At 44.1% G+C, this 18404-nt stretch overlaps 1 protein-coding gene across 13 annotated transcripts in view; it reads right to left on the bottom strand.

Annotated features, from left to right (window-relative positions):
- nav3 (neuron navigator 3) overlaps positions 1-18404 on the bottom strand; it is a 128743-nt gene that overhangs the window by 81028 nt on the left and 29311 nt on the right. Inside the window, exon 1 of one of the 13 annotated variants that reach the window (XM_029160323.3) lies at positions 381-602. The exons of 11 other annotated variants lie outside the window; for them this stretch is intronic. The gene's annotated coding sequence lies outside the window, so the exon portion shown is untranslated. Of the gene's footprint in view, positions 1-153; positions 290-380; positions 603-18404 lie in introns of those variants that run through there. One more of the 13 variants, XM_029160321.3, reaches the window with a different exon arrangement.

Here is an 18404-nt window from a genome sequence, read left to right as displayed (position 1 = left end):
CCTCTTCCTCGCTTTCCCCCCTCTCCTCCTATGACATTTCTGCCAACGCACCAACGACAGAGAGACGGTTGGCACAAAGCGCATCTCCAGCGCGCCCATGTGTGTGTGTGTGTGTGTGTGTGTGTGTGTGTGTGTGCGCGAGCACAGACTCACTGATCCGCTCACTTCCACGACTCCTCACTTTGGCGCTCGGAGTTTGAGTCTGTCAGCCTCCAGCGCTCGTTAGCCTCCCTATAGCATTGGTGCTGCTGTACCACACAGCCAGCCTGTGACTACTGACATCACAGAGACGCACAAACACACACACACGCACACACTGGCTGGATAGGAGCGCACACGCTCACATGCAATTTTCACATTACTCAGCTACTCATACGCACTTAAGCCCCTCCCCTCCTTTCTCCCGCTCTCCGGCAAGCAGCAACAATCAGCAGAAGTCCAGTCTCTCTGGTGACGTTATCCTCATTGACACCTCATGAAGTATCTTCATCCTCCTCCTCCCCTATCTTGCGCTGCAGACGTGTCCCCTCAACACCTTGCATCCCACGCGGTGCGGAGAAACGGGTGGCTCTTACCCGGAGCAGACAAACTGCCTTCAACAGTCCTGATCACAATGCAGTGACTACAGCTACGCAGGTATTATTGGAAAGCCTGCAGTGGCGCAGTGCGGCCTCCTGGGGGAGCTGGGCAGAATGAGATAAAATGATGGAGGGAGAGGAGGAAAGGAAATCAAACTCACTGTTCCCCTAAAGCACCTCCACTGGATGAACGTTAACGTATGGGCTCTTTAATCAGGGCATCATTCCAGCGCTGTCGAGTAAATTAAGAGCTTAATTGCATTTGAGCGGTTTAAGCTCATATACAGTCACTTGGAGGACATTTAGCTCTGCGTTTTGCTGTCTGAAGCAGACCAGCGAGACAGGCCATCTCCTCCCTGGCTTCAGCCAGTCATGTGCGCCACTTCCACAGAGGCCCTAAATGTAATTAAACACAACATAAAGCTGCATTAACTAAACGAGCGACGAGCAGATGGACTCGATGGAGCTGGGATGTAACGGCGCTGCCTCACGAGCAATGGAAGGATGTTGTGCATTGTGTTGAGCATTGGGTTCCCACACCATGGTTTAAAGATCGTACATGTAGGTGTATACCACTAAAATTAGCCGGGTGTTCAGTTGACCGGCTCGCAGGAGGTGACACCCTGTACCCGGCTTTTCACAATGAAGTTTGATGGAGTCTTGTTTCTTCTGAAACCATCATTATGAGAGTCCTGGGACTGGGACAGAGAGGCCTCTTAAGAACCCACCTAACCCAGAGGTAAATGTGCCTGGTAGCTTTCCAACACGGCTTTGATTCAATACACAAGCGGGGAGTTTACTGTAAGTCGGCAAGATGCAAATTGTAAACTCTGGGTTCAATGGGAGATCATAGATAATGAGCTATTTATGTGTCAGAGTATAACTGTCAATCAGAACCAAGGCTCGGTTTGGTTGTAGACACAGATCCAGTTCGAGTTCAACACCATGGTGCTTTGTTCACGGACACGGGAAACTGCATTTATATACATACAGTAATATCCAGATTACTCAGCACCAACTTCCTGGCTGGTGCTAAATCTGAATGACCTAACTCCAATCAGCAGACAGCAACTTCGGGGGGAAAATCCGGAGCAGAGAACAGACACAACAGATAAATGCACAGCTGGGAAAAATCTGGAGACACAACCGATGCTGGATGCACTAAGCTCTTACTTTATGTGTAACAGCTTCCATTAGCTGCATGCATAGCAAGTGCTGAATGTCTTGTGTGATTCAAGACAAAGGGAAATGTAAATTGTGACCATCCAATAATTGAGCTTAATATAGTTATATACCTGTGAACATTAATGGTGACGCTTTCTGCTCATCTCTGACCTTCACATGAAAAATGTATGCAAAACAGACAAGAGAGACCAGGAGCCCAAAGTCCCCAATGTGACCTCAGTCACTGCTTCTATGGTAAAAGTTCACTAAATCCTGGCGAAGTAGCTTTAGACGACTTCCTAACACACATCCTGCACAAACCCACTTCCTCTGCCCTTACCAGCAAACCCTGACCCTAAACCACTGAAGCCAATCGTACCAACAGGTCATTCTGTTTACACAACCACTGTATGAAACACAAGGGTCGATAGTTTATTATAATAATAAAAGAGTTGTTGAAGCAGAAGCAGAGGACAACCCGAAGAGAGACAGACTACTAGTCACATTCTGAATTTTTCTTGAGACAGCTTAATGATAGATGACTTAATTGTTGCTCATTTGCCAGCAATCATTGTACGTCTTCGCTACATTAGAACATCTACTATAACAATGATAAGTAAATTTTAACAGATTGACTTTCAATCTTCCTACATGCACTTCATTTAGATTTCACATGTATAAAGTTGAATCATGTACAGTAACATACATTTTTTAAGTTGTTTTATTTGCTGCCCTCCAGCCCACTGTACATTTTATGATGGAGATGAAAAATTCCATAAATAAACTTCATCATCTCTGCCCCTAAAGTGCAGAGGCGCTGGTGGCATTAACAAGCTTTCGGCTGACACACATCTATTCTGGGATGCCTTCGGGCTCAATAATCACAATACAGTAAATTAAGAGGCAAACGGGCCACTACCAGAAATGGCTGGTTACAGACACACACAAACATCTATTTTGCGATAACAGCCAGACTTTAGCGATCGCGCCCAGTCGTTCCTCCCGGAGGGTTCAGATTGTGCCCCAATCCGACTCAGAATGACAAAACCTCATGATCCGTGTTACCGTGATTCACTGCTGGCGACGTTAGTCATACTGTACCTCCTTGTAGCATCTGACTAGCTCACAGATCGGTAAGTCAGGATGGGTCAGCTGTCGAGGTTCACTGATTGCAGCTTATACGGTAGCAACTGTTGCTCGTGTCAGTTCAGGCTTTGTCTCTCCTTTTAGTTTCAGGAACTCCGGAAGTGTAAATGACAACAACACAATGGGTTTGACATCAGGCTTGTGCAGATGGGAGGGCAAGATGTTGCTTTGTAAACAAATACTCTTACTGTATTTACTTCCCCAAGCTTATGATAAACATGTTCTCATCCCGTAAGGCTATCAGCATCCCACCAACTGCTAAGACTGTGATCAGGTATCAGCTCCAATAAATGTATCCTGCCTTTGTTGCTTGCGTACAAGGCCCCTTTGTAAACCCATTTATATGCGCTGCACAGCTTGTGTCTGTGTGGTTTCAATTGACGGAGCCATCTGTCTGTTGAAAAACAGATTAATGTAGAGCGCTAGATTAATGGGTTTTTGATTGGGCGCTGGCCAGTCTGCCAGGAACCAGGGCCGGCTTTTATTAACAAGCGTCTCAGGGGGATGAGGACAGGACAGCGACACTACGCCAGGCCACTTAGAGATCTGCCCGGACTTTTAAAATGCCTGAGAGTTTTCTACACATGAAATATGACAAGATGACGGAATTAATTACATCAAGTGGTTTCTTTGACCTACACAGAGACATTGTCTTTGCTATAGTAAATCATTAGTGAGCATAAAACAGAAGGAAGTTTTTCTACTCACTGTAGACTGCTCTAAGCCCAGCGTGTTCTGCAGAGTCACCAGCAGAGGGCTTCACCACACTGACCCACACACAATTGCTCATGTAGGAGAATAAACAAGAACCCGGCCTTTGCAGAGCAGCTGTGCTGCTGCAAAAGTGGCCATGGTCAGTACAAATGAACGGAACGAGGCATTCAAGGATCACCTGCCAAATACTGTTTATGAGTGAAAGTTTTTTTAGAAAGGGTGAAGGTAATAAAAGATTCTCCCCATTATAAGTGACAACAACCTTAGCTTTCATTAATAAAACAATTAAATTTGTATTTAATTTAAAATCACCCTAGTATTTGTCTTAAAGACAAATACAAGAGGAAACAGGATGCATTGCTGTATTTACAACAATGTGTCTTATTAATAGTGTAATAAATAATAAAGTGTAATATTATTATTAGACCAAGTGGTTGGGTATGCTACAAGACTCCCACACTCATTTGTAAATATACTCTCACAAGTTTAACCTCCAGACGCTGGGTTGTCAGTTTTGTGCCGGCACCAGTAGAGGGACCTGCAGATCAGAATGACTATGATTTCATTCAATGGACTGAGGAAAAGTTGACTAACAGGGAATCAACCACAAGTGCAGCTTATGTACCCTGCAGCCAAAGTGTGTAAAAACAACGAGTTATATGATGCCAGCTACTTCCAGCTCTAACTTCCAGCTTCGCTGCTTGTACCCGTCAGCAGTGACATTTACTGTAAATGCAGTGAGTGCATGTGTTAAACATCTGGGTCTGTGAGTGACTCGGCCCCAGCTCACAGGTGACTGCTGCTGAGTCACTGAGTCTGTAGCGTGAGGTTGCATTTGCGCGTCAACAGGGTGTGAGTCGCTCACTCTCTAATGTTTTCCCTCCACTGTATTACGTCTGGTCCCACATTCTGGGTATCCATCTTCCTCCTAGAAATTCCAGAATTGTATTCCAAGAGTGAATGTCTTTAAAATGTTTATATCCACCTACAGTCCACCTGTAATGATGAACCTTTTTCTTTCTGGACGTTGTTCAAGACATTGTACTGTACTTACAGTATGAGTCCAAAGTGACTTTGCAGAGGCATCCAGCTGTGACGGTTTGCTCTCTAAACTATTAAAAAAGCATGATTATATCTTGTTTTTATTCTTTTCCCGTTTTTCTTCCAGCTGACAGAACAGTCAGCAGTATACAGCTGTTACAACAAAACTTTAGTGGGAACTGCCTCTGTGCTCTGTCAGGATTTCCTCTCTCTGCTTCTTTTTTTTTATCAAATGACCTGAGAGCTCCTCTCAGATACAGTAGGTTGGAAATAGCCCCTACTTGACAGACGAAAGGAGACTGGACCTTGCCAAAAAGCATGCATACTTCTACCAAAGCCGTGTTTAGGATTTCCTCACTGGCCCTTCTGACGTAGAGCAACGAGAGGGGTCCCTTCGCAGCATGTGTGTCTGCTTACCCCCAAAGCAGCTACGAAAACAATGTCCAGACAAAGGAAGGATGAGGAGCATGGATGAAAATAGGGCACTGGGTGCAGTTAAACTTGCCAGCGGATTTGCTTGGGGTGGAAAAAAGGCTTTTCTGCGATGGCTTCAAAAGCATGGCTTTAATAAGAAAGTTCTGAGAGTCCAAGCGGCTTGTGGACGACATCCACGCCATAATGTGCTACAGAATCCGGGCACATGTGCAGGGCTTGGTGCGAACACCTGCTCCCCAGACGGGTTGAAGAGACTCATGTTCACACGAGTGAATCTTCGAGTCAAGCTGACAAATGTCTCAGACTTTTCCGTTCCCCCGTAATTTTATTCCTCATGCACCTGATTTCTGTTGTTTGGCACTGACACGGGCCACAAGTTCTGGTGTGCGTCCTGGCGATTTGCTCACATGCAACTTCACGTGCATTAAAAAGCCTTGCACCAGAGACACCGCAGGCTGACGACAGACTTCTTAAGATCCAGCAAGACACTGAGCCTTTTTTCCCCCTTAGTCTTCCCGTCAGAAGGGAAAATTTTTGAAACATTGTGTTGAAGGAGGGATCGAGAGACGTTTTTTAAAAAAAGATCTTATCGTGCTTGGAAACCTCAAGGGCCTTTAGCACAGGCCTTTTAAAAGCTTAAAAGGCAACAGCACCCCCTCCCCTTTGTTGCTGCTCTGTTTAAGCAAGGCTCCTATTAGCTTCCCTAATTACTGCAGATCTTTCAAAAAGGAGAGGGGAGCAGATAGGACCCAGTCTGATCGGGTTACAAGAACCCAGTGGCTGACAACATTATTTATGACCCATTCCTAATGGATTTAAACTGACAGCAGTTTCAGTCCACTGGCAGGGGTCAAAAGGGGTAGATGAAGAAACACTAACACCCACGAGGACGACAGTCAGCTTTGTAACTGACCCATCTCTCGTTAGGTCAGGTGTTGGAGGGAAGTGGGAAAGGACTGAGATGAAGAGGGATGAAGGAATGGTGGGGGGTGGCGCAAGGAAAACTTTTTCTTCTCTCTGAGGAGTGAGAGTGATGGAGAGAGACGTGTCTGGGATGAGACAGTGAGCGTTTTTCCAGTCTATTTGTCCTGCGTCTAGACCCAGAGTCAATGGGACATCCCAATAAAAAAGGCTGGATATTAGAGAGCAGAGACAGGGTAAGAGTCTGAGTCCAAAAACACAGACAGGCTGCACTGTGGGAGTAGCTGAGGACACCGAACTCGAGCTGATTCGTCGACGAACATGACGCACAAAGCCCGGCAGACGGATTGACACTGAAAATGAAAAGCTAGCAACAACAGCCGTGGATGAATTCGACAGCTCAGCAGAAAGAATGCACTCTGGGGAACGCACTGTAGCAATGGGCGCTAACAATAGCTCCGGTACAGTAAACAGTCGGCCTCTCTTTCCTCCATCAGCTACCATTAAGTAGGGCAATCAGACGACTCGCCTCGCACGCGCACAAGAAATAAAGACACAGACTCAGTTCCAAGGGATAAATACATAAATTAAACATCAAATTTGGGCAATGATGATCAAATTATCATTTCAGAGTCTTTGATGTAGGCGAGAGTTGAACTATGCAGTCTGTGATTATTGTACATGAAACTGAGTGTCCAATGATCAAAGCAGGTACTATTTAGATAATATTTGTGTTAAATAATATATGAAGTTAAAAAAGGATAGTTCCAATTGTTAAACCCCAGGAAGACAAAAAAAAACACACCTGCCAGGCCACGGCTGCTCAGCACAGTGGGCCAGCCGCTCTAAACACTGATTGATTTGTTTTTCCTTATTTAGCCGAAAAAGCCCCCAAGAGGTGCCGTGCCCTGAGCAGACGCAAACTAAGCAATCTTAGTCATGCTCCTCAAGTCGGCCACGGAGCACAGCAGCATGCGCTGCCTGCAGACCTCAGGGTTTCGGCAGCATTGTAAATCAGCTGTTTGCCCTGCAGAGAGAGCACGTTACTGCTGTGCGTTTGCGTGTGGCTGTAAAAATGCGTCCTCCGCTGCCTTCATGCCAACCCGCCTTTATTACTGTACATAAAGAATCTATTAGATCTGGTGGACGTCTACCAATGCAGCAGTGGCTTTCGTGCACTTAAAATGGAAGTTTGCCAAAGGTTTTCATTAACAGCAGTGTGCGGTGTAAAGGCTTAATAAATATAAGGCCCTGGGGAGAAAGAGAGAGGACAAGATACACCCCAGCAAACAGAAGGACCTTGAAAAGTGTTTTTCACTCTAAAAAAACATTTCTTCTTATCAGGCAGCAGAAGATGCAAGGAAGCATGTGCTGGTGGCAGATGGAGAGAAGAGACAACAATGTGTAATTGACTGCCATCAAAATGTCGATTACACAATCTAACAAAGCGAGAAAATAGATATTAAATCATGCTTTACACTTGATTGCTACTTGCTAATGTAAAATAAAATTTCAGTGTTTCTGGGTCCGAAATAGATATGACCCTTTTTGTTTCAGTTGACTCTTCACCTGACATCATGCTCAGACTTAACTTCTTTCGACTTGACTTGTCCTTGTACCGTCACTATACAGCATGTACACAAGGTTTACATGCTATAAATGAACCACGACTAAAGCCAAATCAGCAAACATAGGCAAATGGATGTGGCAGAAAGATGGAGAGTTGATAAAAGGAGCGACAAGTCCTCTATCACTCTTATCTTACTGAGCGGGTAAGAGATGGCAATGGCGGCCGTTACTGTACGTTTTGAGTCAACAGCAGCGATCTGCAGAAAATAACTGCCCATCAGTCGAGATCCGTCGGAGGAGGAACAACGTAGAGGCAGCCAGTAAGTGTGTAAAAACCTGCCAGATGAAAGGTTTCAAAACTAAAAAAAGCCATGATCTCAAATTTGTTACTTAGGGAAAATATCAAGCTGCAGCCGAGTCAATTTAAGGAGATGTTATGCCCTGCTAGTGTTTGTGACCATGAACTTGAAGTTTAGCAATCGCATTGTACTGCAAAGACAAGAATGATCACAATAATTAAACCCTTATTTGATTTGGAAATGAATGTACAGTACTGTATCAAAATGGCTGTATGCTCGGCTGTATTGCCACAGATCACACAACAGCAACTCCTCTGCTTTAATATTCCACAGTGATGCCTTAAGGTAAAAAGAGATAAGGAAGCCTTAAAGGCTGTTAACAAGTATTAGTTCCAAAAAACTTGGCAGAATGACAGTTCTGCACTTTCAGGGATCCTCAAGAGTGAGTTTCCCTTCTGCTTTGTGTAGTAGAGTAACTTTGATGCATTTCTCCGACGGCAAAGTATGTAAGTATGTATGTAAGGTCTATCTGAAGTAAAGAAGTGTAACCAGGTGGTATAAACATATTGTTTGCTGGCGAAATCCAATTAATTATTATTTATACAAACCAGTTTGACAAGTCCAGTGGTTACTATTGCGGTGGAACAGCAGAGGGCGCAATGCGGTCTGAGTAGCGGTGATCAGCGAGGTTAGAGGACACGCTGAGAGTAGAAGTAGGAGACGCAGTGAAACGCACTCTGAGAAAATGGCTGGCGACATGAGCGGACAGTGAATGTGTATGGAGTAGCTACGAAGCTCATGTTTGCTGGAGTGTTACATGTGTTCGGTGCCACTGCCGTATACTATTAGAGTATTGTACTGTTGCATCTTATTTTCTTGCCTTGAGTTCATTTTTTATTTTACATTTCTATTCTTTGTAAATCATATACTTTAAAAAAAGTAAATACCAAAAAAAATAAATAAATACGGGAAACAAAGACCCCACGAAAATTTTGTATTTGAAGTCCTGTGTGCCTGTATTTATCCCGGCTTCAAATCTTGGTACCAGGAGTGGGGTTTTCTTTTTTTTTTTTGGGCCCAACTTTATCTGGCACAGTACAGTGTACGGCAGTGGTGGAGAGGGATCTGGCTGAAGATCCTGGGACAGAGATCTTTGCTGCAGAAGAGAACCGAGATGGCACCTTGAGGATTCTGGTGTTGTTGACAGCGTGGAACAGAGCGAAGGAGGCTGAATAAGTGGCCACCAGAGGGGGAAGGACTCCAGGAACGACGCTGACGTCTGCAGTAAATTTATCCTTTGTTGTGATAAAGAGACTAAATACTGAAGTGTGTAACTAAAAAAAAAACCAAACAAAAAAACAAAACAAGATTATATGTTAAAATGTCAGTTCAAGGTAACACAGTCTCAATAGGGGATGACCATGGGACAGAATATAACCAGAACAGTGAATCCGAGGATGAAGAACGAACTGATGTACAAGCAAAAATAAGTGAACTCACTAGACGACAACAGGAAGTCATGGCAGCTATATCCTTGTTGAATACTGTACCTTCTAGGTCTTATGTTTATGTACCGAGAGAGCGTCATGTTGCACCATTTAGTGGGGATATTGATAAAGATGGAATTTCTGTGGATGAATTCATTGAAGAGGTGGAACGTTTGCTTTCTGCTAGAAACCAGTCCCCACCTGAGCAGTTTGACTTTGTGATGTCTCTCTTGAGAGGTTCAGCATTAGAGGAGGTGCGCCTACGAAAAGATGAGGGATCTGATCAGACAAGTGATTTGTTTCATTACCTTCAGGAAGCGTTTGGAGATAAACGCAGTGCTTCTCAGCTGCTAAAGAACTTCTATAGCTGTAAACAGACTGATGGTCAAAATATACGTGACTTCTCTCATGATTTATCCCAAACACTAAGCTCTGTACTTAAACGCTGTCCCAACTCACTTGCAAATGAGAGGGTAGCACTAAGGGATCAGTTTGTAGAAGGTTTGATAGATTCTTCCTTGAGAAGGGACCTCCGCCGATATGTCAGAGCTCACCCTGACTCATCTCTGATAGAAGTGCGTGAAGAAGCCTACCTGTGGGCCTCAGAAGACCTGACAGCGGGCACAAAAGGAGTGAAGAGCAAAGTGAGGTCTGGTAGTTACATTTATACAGATGCACAATGCACTGTACAGCTGTAAATGCTAGAGAGAAACCAGTGCATGTGGACAGCATCATCAGTTCTCCAAACCAAGGGCAGGTCAGCACATCCCAACAGTGTAATGAGAAGTCTGTCTCCCTAGATGATGTTGTAAAGCTTCTTGCAGAACAAGGCAAGGTTATAACTGAACTTACCAAGGCTGTGAAGGATTTGACTACTCATAACCAAAACAGTGTCCTAGTACCAGATAGGGCTCAGGCTGCACTGAAGTTCACCGCTGATGGTAAACCCATATGCTACCGATGTCAAACCGAAGGTCATATTGCAAGACAATGTCCACAGAGAAGGCGCAAAGCTACAGAGAACTCTTCAATGTCAGGTCAGCAGGGAAACGGGAGCCCCTGGTTGCAGTGAGTCGAACAATGCAGGGGAATAAGACAGACTCAACCGAATCTGAAATGTCACGAGAACAACTGATTGATCGGGCCATAGGAAAATGTCCAGTAGTTAATCTCAAGCTGAATGGCACACCAGCACACTGTTTGCTGGACACGGGCAGCCAAGTTAGTACCATCACAGATGAATTTTTCAGAAGTAAATTGTTTGGGGATGACAATTCTATGCTTTCCACTGCTAGTTGGCTTAAGATAAGTGCTGCAAATGGTCTTGACATTCCATATCAGGGTTGTGTCAAACTACAGGTTGAAACGATGGGTTTGAAGATCCCAAATTGTGTTTTCTTAGTCTTTAAAGCCCCAAATCTGGCCACTGGGTCAGAAGATTGTATCATTGGCATGAATATCATAAGCAAATGTCAACAACTGATAACAGCAGAGTTTGACACTGTCATGGGGGGTTCTTTGGACTCAGGCTGGAGAAGTGTTTTCCAGAAAATTCAGACTTGCACTGTTGAAAAGAAAAGAATTGTCAGAGTTGCAGGTAGAGACAAAGTGCGTGTGCCAGCAGCTTCAATGGCAACAGTGATGGTTAAGGGTCACTTGAATTACAAGATTGTAAACTTTTTATCTGAAGATGTGTGGTTATGCCCAAGAACCAGGCTGGGTATTATATCTGTAGTTGAATGTGTGGAAAGTGACAAGACGTGTGATGTTAAATTTCATCGCATTTCTGCTGATGTAGAGCAAGTCTTTGTTGATTCTCCGGATGCTCCGTCTGATAGTAAAGTGCAATCACTCTTAGACAACCTGGACATTGGGGGCACTGATGAAGAGCGAGCCGCTCTGCATGCACTACTCGCTCAGTATGTTGATGTCTTTGCAGGTGATGATGATGATCTGGGATTTACTGACAAAGTAAGGCATGAAATCAAGTTGGATGATGGTGTACCAGTGACACAACCATATAGACGTATTCCACCTAACCAGTATAAGGAAGTTCAGGAGCACATCTCAACGTTGTTGAAAAAGGGTATCATCCAGAAGAGTGAGAGCTCATATACTTCACCTGTGGTGGTGGTACGGAAAAAAGATGGTAGCATCCGTCTTTGTGTAGACTATCGTAAACTGAATCTGAAAACTAAGAAAGATGCATTCCCATTGCCACGTATTGACGAGAGTTTTGACGCTCTAAAAGGCGCCAAATACTTTTCTACCATTGACCTTGCAAGTAGTTACCACCAGGTGGCAGTGGATGAGCACGACAGACAAAAAACTGCTTTCACGACGCCGTTCGGGCTTTTCGAGTATCTGCGTATGCCCATGGGTGTTTGTAATGATCCTGCAACTTTTCAAAGGTTAATGCAGGTTGCCATGAGTGACTTGATATTTGAGATAATGCTTGTATATCTTGACGATATCCTGGTGTATTCTCCCTCATTTCAATCTCACTTAGAAAGACTCAACACAGTGTTTAAGCGCCTCAAGCATACAGGCCTTAAAGTGAAGTGGGAAAAGTGCCATTTTCTTCAGAAAGAGGTGAGGTTTTTAGGACATCAGGTTTCTGCAGATGGCATCGCAACAGATCCATCTAAGGTAAATGCTGTTAAGGAATGGCCTGTGCCATCCAGTGTGAAGGAGTTGCAGTCTTTCCTGGGCCTCTGCAGTTATTACAGACGGTATGTTGAGGGGTTCTCGAAAATTGCCGCCCCTTTGCATGATGTGGTGAATCAGTGCAACACCACCTGTACGATAACACGAGCAAGCCAAAAGTTAAGTGAATTATGGGATACAGACTGTCAAAGGGCACTTGACACGTTGAAGGAAAAACTTGTGACAGCCCCTGTTTTAGGTTATGCAGATTTCACTCGTCCTTTCATTGTGGAAACTGATGCAAGTGGGCAGGGTCTTGGAGCCATTTTGTATCAGCAGCAAGGTGACAGAAAAAGAGTGATTGCATATGCGAGTAGGCGACTCAGGGCTGCAGAACAAAATGACAAGAACTACAGCAGCATGAAGTTGGAGCTATTGGCACTCAAGTGGGCCATAGCTGAGAAATTTCGCGGTTACTTACTTGGCTCAAAATTCACAGTTGTAACTGACAATAACCCGTTATGTTACCTCAAGACTGCAAAGCTGGGAGCCATTGAGCAAAGATGGGTGGCTCAGTTGGCTGCTTTTGATTTTGATGTGCAGTATCGCCCAGGACGGTGTAACTCTGCAGCTGACGCGCTATCACGACACCCGTTAGCAGGGGAGCCGGATCCAGACATAGATGATGAGCAGTTTGACGACTGCGTTGCTATTTGTAATGTGATCTGCAGAGGGACAATCCTTGAGTATGAATTGGTCTCCAAAGGCACTAAATGTTACCAAGTCAATCATATCAGGACTTCAGAAGCTGGTGCTGTTAAGTCTTTAGCTCTAGAAGCTACAGCTACTTTTCCAGGCTATACAAAAGGAGAACTAAGAACATTTCAGAGCCAGGACTCTGTGCTTAGTGTTTTTAAGTCCTTTTGGAGTCAAAAGCGGAAACCAGGTCCCCGGGAGAGGAAAGGTCTCCCTAAAGCTGTTATGTTTCTGTTTAAACAGTGGAAATATATCAGTGAAAGGGATGGATTATTGTACCGGGTGGTGGAGGATGTCCACCATGGAACCTGTTTTCAGCTACTGGTGCCCCATTGTTTGCAGAAACAGGTGATGGAAAGTGTACATGACTCTATGGGTCATCAAGGCATAGAGAGGACTCTGCAGTTGCTAAAACAGAGAGCTTTTTGGGTCGGAATGTACAAAGATGTTGAACATTGGGTGAAAAATTGTCAGAGGTGTATCCTGACAAAGATGCCCCATCCCAAAATTCACCCCCCGATGAAGTCGTTTCTTGCTTCCAGACCATTGGAGGTAGTGGCAGTGGATTTCACTGTGCTGGAGCCAGCCACAGATGGGAGAGAAAATGTTTTGGTGATCACAGATGTGTTTACAAAGTTTACTCAGGCTTTTCCAACTCGGGACCAAAAAGCAGAGACAACAGCAAAAGTGTTGTTGAGGGAATGGTTTATGAAATATGGGATTCCTGAGAGGTTGCATTCTGATCAAGGTCGGAATTTTGAATCAGAAGTGATAGCTGAACTCTGTAAACTGTATGGAGTAAAGAAGTCCCGTAAAACACCCCACCATCCCACAGGCAATGCTCAATGTGAACGTTTTAACCGCACTCTACATGAGTTGTTGCGAACACTTCCAGCTGAAAAAAAGAGACGTTGGCCTGAACATTTACCAGAGTTACTGTATGCTTACAATGTGACTCCACATGCAACCACCGGCTATTCTCCATATTATTTGCTGTATGGAGTGGAACCACATCTTCCAGTTGATGCACTTCTGTCGGGTGATCATCCCAGAGACCAGAAGCATGACTGGCTTGTTGTTCATCAGCAAAGGCTGAAAGATGCACATGCGAGGGCCCAGGAATATGCAGAGCAGAAAGCTGCTGAACGTGTTGCTCGTCACACTGAAAAGGTGTATTGTCCTGAAATAGATGTAGGTCAATATGTATATCTCAGGCACAGACCTACAGGTCGCAACAAAATACAGGATGCCTGGAGTGCAACTGTATATCAAGTTATAGACATGGTGGGAACTACTTACACAGTGCAGCCGGTAGAGGGAGGACCTGCTAAGAGAGTAAACAGGGTGGACATCAGAGTATGTGTTAATCCGCCTATGGTGGAACCAAAAAACATCACAGAACCTGTATGTGAGCTTCAGGTTGTCGAGGATGATGACGCAGAAACACAAGACTCGGATGAGGAAACAGAAGGAGTGATTGTAGAGGAGGTTTCTTTGACTCTACACCCAACTATTGGCGCTGAAAGCTCCGTTGTCGGGAACACTGAGTGTGAGTCCCTTAGTGTTGAGTCTGAGGTACGCCCTGTGTTTGAAGGGGTAGGAAGTACCCTGTCTTTGGTTAATCAGAGAGAGACAGAGTCGGAGGGGGTGGAAAAGGCTAATGTTCAGACTGCTGTTCCAAGTGTGTCTCCCAGACAAAAACATAGTCTTGTATCACAGGTTCAGCTGCCAGTGCCGGCTCCTCGCCGAAGTAAAAGAGGAACTGCGGGAAATCACTCAAATCCTCATCATGAGCCAAGATCAGTGTTGCAGAAGTCGTCGGTAAATCCATCAACGTTATCTCAGATTATCGCTAGTTTGGGAACCGCGTTCTTCAGAGAGGCTCTTCATGAGGTTAAAAGTATCTATGCTGTCACCGAGGACGGTGACAATTGAGCAGGGGAGAATGTAACCAGGTGGTATAAACATATTGTTTGCTGGCGAAATCCAATTAATTATTATTCATACAAACCAGTTTGACAAGTCCAGTGGTTACTATTGCGGTGGAACAGCAGAGGGCGCAATGCGGTCTGAGTAGCGGTGATCAGCGAGGTTAGAGGACACGCTGAGAGTAGAAGTAGGAGACGCAATGAAACGCACTCTGGGAAAATGGCTGGCGACATGAGCGGACAGTGAATGTGTATGGAGTAGCTACGAAGCTCATGTTTGCTGGAGTGTTACATGTGTTCGGTGCCACTGCCGTATACTATTAGAGTATTGTACTGTTGCATCTTATTTTCTTGCCTTGAGTTCATTTTTTATTTTACATTTCTATTCTTTGTAAATCATATACTTTAAAAAAAGTAAATACCAAAAAAATAAATAAATACGGGAAACAAAGACCCCACGAAAATTTTGTATTTGAAGTCCTGTGTGCCTGTATTTATCCCGGCTTCAGAAGGAAACTCATAAAGCTCATAAATGCAATGAAAGTGCGCTAAACGCTTGCACCTTGAGAAATATTTGTCTCTGTAACTGTAAACATGTTTAATTTAGAGCAATATCAAACTTATCAATAACATGATAGCCGTGTGTATGCTAGCTAGTTGGTGTAGCACGATGTCCGACGTTACAGTATGTATATTTTGCTCATTTAGCTTTTGTCTGTTTGTTTCAGTTACAAAGTAAAAGGTACAAGAAAAGCAAGCCTTGTATTTTTTTTTATTAACACTGGCTGCCTAGCAATAAATTGGACGTGTTGTGAGGACAGCATATCCACACCGACCCCCTATTATCCACTTTCTTTCTACTACTGTATATTTCTTGCTTTTATTTTCTGGCCTACTGTACATGTTTTGCTATCTTCTCTTTATCCCGTCCTCCTCCTTTTGCTCTTCACTCACACAAGTTATCACAAAACCATGAAGAGAAAGAAAGAAAAAGACAGAAAGAGAGAAAGGTGGGATAGAGGTCTAGTCCTGTCTATAAGACAAAGGAAGATTATGAGAGAATCAGGTGCTTTGTCTGGATTAAATACAGTAATGCAACTCAAGAAGCAACTTCCAACTTACCAGAACCTATTCTGTGCCAGTATCTGTTAATATTAGTCTTTCCTTTTTTTCACATCCTAACCTTTTTAGAATCAATCTCTTTTTTAATCTTCATTTGTGACTTATCTGCCTAAAGGCACAGTCCTACAGAAAGTCTGGGAGAGAGATTCCAGGGTTTGTTTTTTATTTGCCCACTGTCATATTTCTTTAGAGGTTAGATTGGAAAATCTTTCAGAAAAACGTCATTCATGCAATTTACAGGCGAATCCTCAAGTTCAAATTCTCTAAGAAACAACTGGTGCAGCTGTAAGGTTGACATGAAGAGAATCAGGTGCTTTGGATTACATAATGTGACTCAAGAAGCAACTTACAACTTCTAAGAATAGATTTTGTGCCTGTATCTGTTCATATTAGTCTTTGCTTCTAGGGGGGGAGGGTTCACTGTGGAGTGAAAGGATTCTTGTCCAAGTCATTTCTATTTCTGACACACTTCTGATATACACAAAGAAATAGAAGCTTGTGTCACAATTAACAGATAATTTGGCATACAATCAGTCAGCCTACAGTAACTGTTTAGATTCACAAGACCATACAATCTTATTTTCTAAATATGTAAAACATTATAAATAACTTGAATACAGTTATTATTTAATCTATATTTAAACAAGCAGGAATACAAAGTTTTAAAGCCCTACTTGAACAATACTTAAACAGCATGTGTCTATTTTCCAACTGATTCAAATTAAAGTCTTTATGATTTTATGAACCGTCTGTGTGAAAAAAAAAAGGATTCTCTCCTTTTATTCATCTCTGTTGTGGCCTGCTTCATGCCATCAATCAGTCAACTGAGGTCTCTGCAACCTAGAGACTGAAATCTTCTTAGTTCCATAAAAAAAAGAAAACATTCATGTGGGCTGTACTGAACTGGCTTTGATGGGACTATAAATGAGGAAAAAGTCTGCTTTAGCAAAACCGTGATGATCTTTTTTTTTTGAAGAAAAAAAAAGTGGGCAACCCCCTAATTATCACTGAAACCCTCAATGTTCCACATGGCTTTGAGGCCGGATTACATTGAGACGTCTCACTGTTTAAAATGAGCCTAAATCATCAAGAAACAGTGAGTCATTTTCACCAATAAAAAAGTGCTTTGTAAACGATCCGCTCTTCTCCGAGATGGTTCTGAAACGCGCAGGGCCCTGAAACCTTAGACCCTGAGCCACTTGGTGTGTGTGGTGCGGCTTAGCAACCCCCCTCCCCCCACAGGGAGAAAGTGATATTTTATAGCCACAGGGCAACTGTCCCCATCTCTATTACAAAAAATATTTTCCAGAAGGGCAGTGCAGAAAGATGTGGAATTATAAAAGACATCTTTTATGACGGGTCACAGATCAATTGGCTGCTCCACCCGGTGACAGTAGAGTCCAGGGAAGTGACCTCAGGCCGGACTGGTTCTGCCCTGTGCTAAAACAACACTTTTGGAATCACTATGCTGTACAGTGCATTTACTCTGACAGCTACCGCTGTTCGTACCACTCCTGAGCAAGTACTCCACATCCAAGTGCTTAAATGTGCGGCCGCTACGCTGCATCTGCAAACCATTCAGACTCCAGCCGACGAGAAACCTAATAGAACTGTAACTATACGCCTGTTATGCAAAAACCTCACTGCCATACCGGCTCTTACACCGCATTTACACTCTTAAGTCCACACATGTGGCTCGCAGCATCAGCGCACTGCACGCAATGCTGTATTTGTGTCCACATCGGGCACCAATACATGCAGGTCTTCGCTGTAAAGGTATAACAGCTAGATGGTGGTTTTATGCCTCTGGATGCCGACGCTGCCAGGAATGTGCATCACCTCCAGGTCATGCAATGTGTAACCGGTTGCTGGAGGTGGTTCCCACAGTTGGAATGACCTTGCTGTGGGCAGGTAAACACCAAGTGACCTTTGAGCAAACAAAGGTGGCTGTTTGGTGAACACAAGTCTCTTCAGGTTCCGTCCTTATCTCCAGACCCCATCCCTTAGAAAACACACCCTTCCTATACATGGGAGTCCTAATGCATATGCACACACCTTTGAAATGCACCTTTGGCTGAAAGGGTGGGTGTGATAAACACAGAGGAGGAATAATGGAAGTTCTGAGCAATCTTAAAGAAAGGTAAAACCAGACTCCCACAGACATCTATAAGGAATAAGGGAATATATAAGGGAATAAGCTGTCAGTTTGGTATGAATCAAGCCCCTCATCCGTCGCCCTGTCAGGGCTGAGCTGTCAGTCAACGGTTTTGTCTGACACACACTTTCAGACACACTCAGACAAAACCATGTCTGAAGCCAGTCCTGAGGGGTCAACCCTGACCCCGAACCATTTGTCAAACAAACTAGCAGTAGAGCATTTGTGGGAGTGGAAAGGTATCTGGTTGACTCAGCACCCCGGAGGAATGCGGCGGCCAGCATGTCGGAAGGCCGTGCAACAGTGAAGAACATCAAACGCCGACAGGGTCAAATACACCTGCAAAGCCTCGAAAGGCTTAGAGGGGGAACGAAGCTGCTGGTTGTTGCACACAGGGGTTTGGTGGCATTTCAGTGGATTCCGTGGGAAATTAGTTACTGTCA

The sequence above is a fragment of the Betta splendens genome, chromosome 9 (genome assembly GCF_900634795.4).
Source record: "Betta splendens chromosome 9, fBetSpl5.4, whole genome shotgun sequence".
NCBI classification, from domain to species: Eukaryota; Metazoa; Chordata; class Actinopteri; order Anabantiformes; family Osphronemidae; genus Betta; species Betta splendens.
Note: the sequence above shows the minus strand (reverse complement) of the source record. Positions and strands in the feature narration are given on the sequence as shown.